General features: G+C 31.4%; 1 protein-coding gene across 1 annotated transcript in view; it reads left to right on the plus strand.

Annotated features, from left to right (window-relative positions):
• Nucleotides 1-685: 685 nt before the first annotated feature.
• The window catches only part of LOC119632368 (cysteine-rich motor neuron 1 protein), a 103,275-nt gene continuing 95,735 nt past the window's right edge, over nucleotides 686-8,225 (plus strand). The window contains exon 1 of the mRNA XM_038025233.1: nucleotides 686-1,045. The gene's annotated coding sequence lies outside the window, so the exon portion shown is untranslated. The remainder of the gene's footprint in view (nucleotides 1,046-8,225) is intronic.

Raw genomic sequence — 8,225 nt, forward strand, 5'->3', positions numbered from 1 at the left:
ACTTGCGTAAATGAGAGGAAGCTTCCAGACTAGATTAAAGAGTGTATATATTAAAATAGCAGAGTTCAATCATCATTCTCGCAACCAGATCAAAGATCAAATAAAACTAAATACTAACAACAACAACAACAACAACAATGTATATGTAGAATGTGCTCTCGTTTGTTTTTATTCGTTTTCCAATATCGGAATCCAAGATTTTTGCTGATGTACGTAAAAATGTTTATAGTAAATTTTTTGTCTTCGTTTTCAACGTACATATGACGATCTGACCACAAACTTTACATTGAAAATTGTTCGTCTTAGCTTTTTTAGTCTTGAATACGATTTGTTAACGTGTAAACGTGTTGCTGGCGCTATAAACCAGACGAACGTGTATCTAAATTGTATTAACGTCAAAAACGAGTTGATTGGTGTTATATTATTATTATTATTATTATTATTATTATTATTACGTACGTCACATTTGTTTTGTTGTTTTGTTTTGTTTTGTTTTTTTTTTTTTTTTTTTTTTTTTCATTTGTAATTTTGTTTTTACATTTTGCTTTTTGTTGTTACTTTTTAGCTGAAAGTCATGTGCGTATTGCGTAATCGGGGAAATAAATATATAAATATAGATACATAAATTCTTTTCAAAATAATTCATTTCAAAAACGGTCCAAAGTAATTGGTTTCAAAATATGTGATATATATATATATATGTATATATATATATGCAATATAAACATATGTGTAAATGATGTATAAAAATTACTTAATCGATCTATATATAGCTTGAGATCAACGTCTACTTATAAAATAAAATATTTTTGAAGAATTGAATTAAGAGCCTGTGTCGCGTTTTTATTCACTATATGAGCATATGAGCATTGGGAATCGATATACGCATGTATGTTAATAACGTTGATCGCAACGTTCATTCAAACATTCAAACGTTAACTTGTTTTCGCATGAATTAATGCAAAACGTTATCAGGAATGCCGGTTTTTTTCCTACATCTGCGGACAGAGCATAAAAGTGATCTCCATAAAGGATGACAATAATTGTAAGTTATTTATGTTGTTTAGTTTCATTGTTAATTCACTTTTTTGTTTTTGTTTTTGTTTTTTTTTTTTTTAACATCTTTGCTGAAAGGAAATTTAACGCTGTTTCCATCACATAGATAAAGTATTAAGCGTTCATTAAGTACTCAGTTTGATACGGTAACTTAGCGCTATTGCCGAAAACTTAAACCTAATCGGGGAAGGCAATTGCGGCTGGCTATTGATGCAATTTATTAATAAGAATTTAAGCAAATCGATGCTGAATGATTTCAAAGCTAGTTCATGTATGGAGTAATTAATTTGCTTCGAAATTGTTCGTCTTTGCTGTTTTTTAAGTTTACCATTAATCAGCGGAAGTACGAAAAGTTGCATAGATGCCCGCTAGTGTTTTATTTACAAGTAATCTTTTTATTATGTCATTTAAACATTGCATGCATAGTGGCGTTATGCTTTGTTGTTGTTATGTTACATGTATGCAATAGCTTACATGATTATCTAACATTAGACTTATAGAATAGTAAGTATGTTCACGCTTTGAGAACATGTCAAGTTTAACTAGTTTTCTTACACATATATTCTCGATGGCTTGAAACATGCTTCATACTAGAGGTAAAAAGGGAAAAAGTATATGTTAGATATGTTAGATCAAATGTCTTTAACAATTAGCTTAATTATCGTATACCATAAAAAAGTATATTATATGCAAACAATTTGCGAAATATTTAGTTAAAAAAAACGTACTCGTGCGAATAGGCCCGAAACGCTTGCACTTTTGATTACCATGATATTACACGCTTTCGACGCAGATCATTAGGCGAATACGCGATTAAGTACTGCAAACAAAAAATATCGTAAATTTATAGATTGAATTTTTTTTAAAATTAATTATGGGTGGAGATGGGGAAGGGCATTAAGAAGGTTCAGTTACAAAACTTTTTTTTGTAACTCTGATAGGTATTTAGTCGCACCGCTTCTGCTTAATGACTTATTAAACGTAGTCGCGGTTATATCCAAAATTTTTATTATAAAGAATATTTTAATAATTAATCTGTAAGAAAACAAGTAAAATTGTATTTAGTTAGATTTTACGCAGATTTTACAGATGGACAGGTGAATAGACGGACATGCTTAGGTGCATTTCGAATTTGAAATTGGCCAAGAATGTAGATATTTTATGGGATATTTCAAGCTTGTGGGTGCGCTTTATAAAATAATTAAAAAAAAATATAATTTTACTATTTTTTTTTTGTTGGATGGGCGCGGTCAAGTTTTCTCATTTCTACAGCATCGTCTATAGAATGTACATTGAAATATTTGTAGTTTTATCTGCTCTAGCGTATGAGTAGCGAGGAGAAAACCAATTTTTTATTCGCTTTAAAAAGCATAGGTGTTTTCAATCCACGTGAGAAACTGCAGGCGCACCTATCGCCCTGTTTCGCCCATTTTCAATGCTTAGCTTTATTTAGCTTCATTTTTGCGGCTTGGAAAATATTTACAACCCACATTATGCAGACGGACAGAAGGACATGCTTAAATCAACTCAGAATTTGATGCTAATAAAGCTTCCTTCTCGGCGTTGCAAACGTTCCGACAATATGAATATACCACTCGTCTTTCGGTGATGGATATAAACATTTTTGCATTTTTTTCGCGTTTAGCACCAGTACTAGGACTTTCAAATACGTAAGCATGTCGCGTACAAACGACTCTTAATAATTATTAGAAACGAAATTGTTATATATGTATTCGTATCGAATAGGGAAATTTTGTTAAAAGTCGTTTGAAACTTGAGACGTTTTAAAAACATTACAGATCTTGTTTTTAAAGAAAGTGTTCAAGTGTCGTCCTCGGCAATTACTGATCGATATGATAGTGCAGTTGCTTGGCATGCGGCTTGCGATGCTTATCTACTTCAATCACATGATCGTCTGTGGGAATATTAGAAATTAAAATTTTACCATTAGTGAAAAGCTGAGATATTGGACTTGCGAACAACTCCGTGCAAAATTCCGCCAAATTGATTTCATGTGATTTTCCTGTGCGTATAAACCAAATGGAATATTATGCTGTACATTAAGTCAAAAGTGAAGTTTATGCGGACATACGTAAGAAATTTAATGGCAAACTATATGAAAATAACGTATATTTTCAGTGACTTTTCTTTCCTTGTTTTTAATGAAATGGACATGTCGTGAACGAAAACTAACGGAAAATTGATTTTCGAAATTTCTTGACCTGGAAATTATTTCCATTTCGATTAGTCAGCTGATCCTTATGTCGGTCAAGTCAGCAGTTTATTCGATTTCAGATTGAATTTGATTACTACAAAGCCTGGGAACATATTCCCGACATTAACCAAACGATTGCCTTAAGATATTTTGCTTTTAAAATTGAGCAGATTTTCGCTTTGATTTGTACATGCACACATCTTATGCTGGACTTAAGTTTCCTAAATAGCTCCCCCACACGTTCATGTAAACTTGTGTACAAATTCACTCTTCCTTATAATCCGCCAATTACGGACGCGTGTAAAAGTACAATACTTTCGTAAATTAATAATCAAAATATATATACATTTTGTCAAAGTTTCTTGTGTCCATAACGCTTTTACTTACTTACTTCCTTATGTACACACAACGTATTACTGGAGAATTTATTCATAATTTTCAGCCGAGACGGACGGATGATTATATCGATTCGATCGTTTCGGCCGAGATACATATAACCGATACACTTTATAGTGTTTGCATTTCGAATATCGGCTTACTACAAAATGAATTCGCACACTATCTTGCCTTGGAATCACATAACAATAAAAATTTTAAACTCGCAATAAGCAGATGTTTATCTACAGTATGTATTTTGTACATAGCTGCTCCACACATGGATGCGTACGTAGATTTTGCGTGCGTACATATATGATTAGATAACAAATTCAATAAATGGAACAGCAAAGTTGTATGGGGACATATGCAGTAAGATAAGAAGTCAAAAGCGTACGTAATTAAAGATGGAGGTGAAAACTCAATTTTTAAATGGAAATTAATATAAAAAGATTTATAATAAAACCGAATAAATTGAAAGACTGAAAACGCTAAAAAGACAATTTTTTTTTTTTTTTTTTATTTTATAACAACTTTTAATTAATACTAAAGAATCTTTTGCAGTTTAAGGAAACTCCTGCTCACTGCATGCTTACATATTGCGAAGTCTTAACAGTGCCGTTAAGCGTAAAAAAAAAAAGAAAAATTCAAAAATTCACCGAAAGATGATGGGTATATTCATCTTTTTCAAAGCGTTTGCAGTGCCGAGAAGGAAGCTTCAGGGACCTCACCAAGTATATATCTTCTTGATCAGCATCAAGTACTGAATTGATTTAAGCACGTGCCCTGTATAATGCCCCTCTGTATAATGTCTGTTGCAACCGTTTTCCTAGCCGCAAAATTAAAGCTAAATAAAGCTAAAAGTTGCGCCCACAGACCACACCTACCCAATAGTATAGTGCATTAAAATTAAATTTTTTTTTTTTTTTTTTTTTTTTGATACTCTTAAAACGCCCAGAAATAAGCTTTAAAAAGCCCCATAAAGGTGTAAGTTCTTGGCCAATTTCAAATTCGGAATGCAACGTCCATCTGTACGCTTAGGCAACTGTGTAATATCTGTGGTAAGCATTCTTCCGTTCGCAAAAATGAATCTAACGTATAGAAATTTGCAAAAGAATTTGAAAAGGATCCGAGTCGGTCAAAGAAAACGTCTACGATACCCACACGCCTATAAAACTAAAACTAAAACTGAACACATTTGCTTTCTGTGCTTCTTGCTCGTTACTCGTGAAGTACAATAGATGCGCCGTGTAAATCTTCCATCCATTATCATAGAGAATGAAAATTTAGTTTTTCTCCTTTTCTGTACTCATTTGTAGGATAACGGTGACGCGTACAAAAGATTCGGTCACGACCGAATATAATTTGTTCACTTGTTTAGTTTGTTTCTATTATTTATTTATTTGTTTGTTATACTTGTCAGCAAAGAATGCGGGTATATTCAATATTCACAAGAAAGCTCCAGAAATGCCATAAAGTATATACGTTCTTGTTCTATACCTATATAAGAATGTCCGTCTGTCCTTTTATAAGCAATATCTGTGCTAAACATTATCCTTGTCGCAAAAATCAGGCTATCATCAGCTTCAAATTTGGCAAATATATTTGACAAGTTCTTGTACCCAGGTTGGTATTGAAGATGGGATATATTGGTGAAAGCACACTCCCACAGTAAGTATCAACTGAACACATATCGATTTTTTCAAAAAACAATTTGTGGTTTTTGGTTTATTACCCACAAATTATGAAGGAAAAAAAAGGCCGATGTTTCCTATATTTACTTATGGGGGAGTAGTCATCAAAAAATATGAAAAAAAACTCAGCCACGCCTACAAATACTTATTTTGTTACTTTTTCACTTTTTCTCCTAACTACTTATAAAGTAAATAGGACGGAATACTGACAGCATATTCTGTACATACCTCGGTTCAAAAATATGTTAATCCTAAAGTATATATATATATATATATATGTATGAAGCCCTTCTTGGCAGTACAATCAATTGGGTATCACATGAAAGAACTTGGAGCGTAGTATGCGACAAGCTAAGTGTATTAATTCTCGGACGTCGCGACGGGCGGATTAATTTTTTCTCCACAATGCCGATATTAAATGAAAGGACTTGCAGAGTACATGTACATAGGATAACGATGATGGGTATAAAAGATTCGGGATCGGGTACGCCTATAATTTCCTTATTTGTTTTCCATTCAATAATTTTTTTGCCTCCTTTTTAATTTGCAATTTTTTATTTATTTATTTATTTTTTTAATTGTTACTTATTTTACTCTCGGCATTTTACGGGTGCTTTAAAAACTAAACTATAATATAACAAATGATAAAGTAGGTGCACATGGACATGCACATGCACACAAAACAAGAAGGCGAATGTTAATTAAGTAAAATCGATAGCTGGTATTCAACAACAGACCGTAACTATATCGAGAGTGTATACACAAACTTATTTACACACTTAACGTTAGTTTTAAACTGTTCGTGTGTAAAAATAAACTTATGCCTTAAGTTAGTAGAAAACGAAACTTGAAAAAAAAAAAAAATAAATAAATAAATAAATAATTAAATAAATAAAATAAAGTAGAAAAGAAAAGAAATTTAATAAGAAGAAATTAAATTGAATTGGAAAGGGACTAAAACATTAAAGGCAGCGCATAGAATGGATATATATATATATATATATATAGAGAGAGAGAGAACAATTGTAAGCACGATGAATAGGAAACGTAATAAAACTATTCAGACACATATGCCATCCGAACATGTTCTATTATCAGCAACTAATTTATCTTTTTGCACCGAACTGCACATACAACTAAACATTTCTGCAACAATATAAAAGAAAAGCTTAAATAAACTTCTAAACGATAAAAATGGTGTTAAAATATTACAATTACAGTAGTAGTTACAATTACTATAAATATCGTAGTGTGCAAGTAATGAGTATATATAAAACTGTATGTATGTTCTTTCTTTTTTCCTTAAAACGATTACTGTTGAGCTTATTTGCTCCAATGAGTTAACTAAATTGCTTAAAGAGTGCAACCGAGCGTCATTAAAAAATGTTATTAATTAAATGTTAATTAAATTAATCCGTAAAAATTGATAACAACTCTCTTTGTCGTTATTTAAACAAAACATACCTGAACGGCGACATTTCGTTTGTCTATCTACGACTGTATGACTTTACGACAATTTCTTACATTTTAATGTTTAAGCAAATGATGAAAGGTATAGCCAGTCAGCTTATTTTAGGAATGACTAGAACTCACTAATTTCGAATGCTTTGCGTATATGTCAATTTTTAAATTTCAAATTTTTATTTATAGATTTTCAAACTTGGCTTGCAATCTTTAACTAAAATCATGTATGTCATGTCTCATATCTCAATGTTTAGAAACTTCTAACGCGGAAAGAACGAATTTACATGACTGAATCAAATATTTGCAAAATGGAAGCAATTGATGCAAATTTTTAAGTGCTATAAACAAAATGACTAAGCAAATATGCTCGTGCACTTCGATGATAGGCATTGCAAGTAAAAAAAATTTTATATATGTAGTAAATGCCTATAAATATTGCAAAAATATTTCATCAATTTAATGAAGGCATGAACAATGAACTCACGTTTATATGTTATATTTTTATGAAATTTTGATTCACGAACATAGATCAAATTCTAACGTATTTTTCGGGTTTTTACCAAACGACAGTATGTTTGTCATCAAGTGTCGCCCGCTTACTAATACAATTGACCGATCTCAATCAAGAATATATATTATGTTTCAAGTGTATATCTAATTTTGAATTCGAGTACGATATGAAACGATTGACGGACGAGACGACAGATAAATAGATGGCAACGAACGAACCAAAGGATAAACGAACGGTTGAACGGACGGAAGAATATATAAAATAAATAATGGATGCGTGACAGTTCAATTTGAAATTTATGCAGCCTTATTTAAAACTTCTTTATTTATATTGTATTTTTACAAACAACTAAGGCTACTAAGTAGAGTAAAGGATAGAATTAAAGAAGAATACGATTGAGAGATCGATTAAATTGTTAATCGGAAAATTGATATTGCGTTGCATAATTAATTTTTTTTAAATATTTTCCAAATATATTGTGGACAAGAGTTCATGCGAGCCATATATATGATTTTCTCCTATATATATATATATATATATATATATATGACCTATGTTTAAAACCATGAAAATTTTATCACAAACAAGCTGAACACTAAAAAATATTCGTTAAACATAAGTTTTTTGACCGCATAAATCGATATATAATGAAGTGATTTTGCCACAACATTTTTGTCTCACAAAAAAATTTATATATATTTACATAAACTTTCTTACAAAACCTAATAGACTGCAAAGTGACTGACTTAACGATTGACGGGAGAGATATGCGTCCGCAAGCAAAACTGCCTGACAACATAGAAGGCGGAGGCTATCTTCGATAATTCGAACTAAATTTATTGTGTTTAGGACGAGTATTTTATACGACAGAAGCGCCACTACAAATTTTGTATCTGTTTTATAAATGCTG

Source organism: Glossina fuscipes, unplaced genomic scaffold (genome assembly GCF_014805625.2).
Source record: "Glossina fuscipes isolate IAEA_lab_2018 unplaced genomic scaffold, Yale_Gfus_2 1, whole genome shotgun sequence".
Classification (NCBI taxonomy): domain Eukaryota; kingdom Metazoa; phylum Arthropoda; class Insecta; order Diptera; family Glossinidae; genus Glossina; species Glossina fuscipes.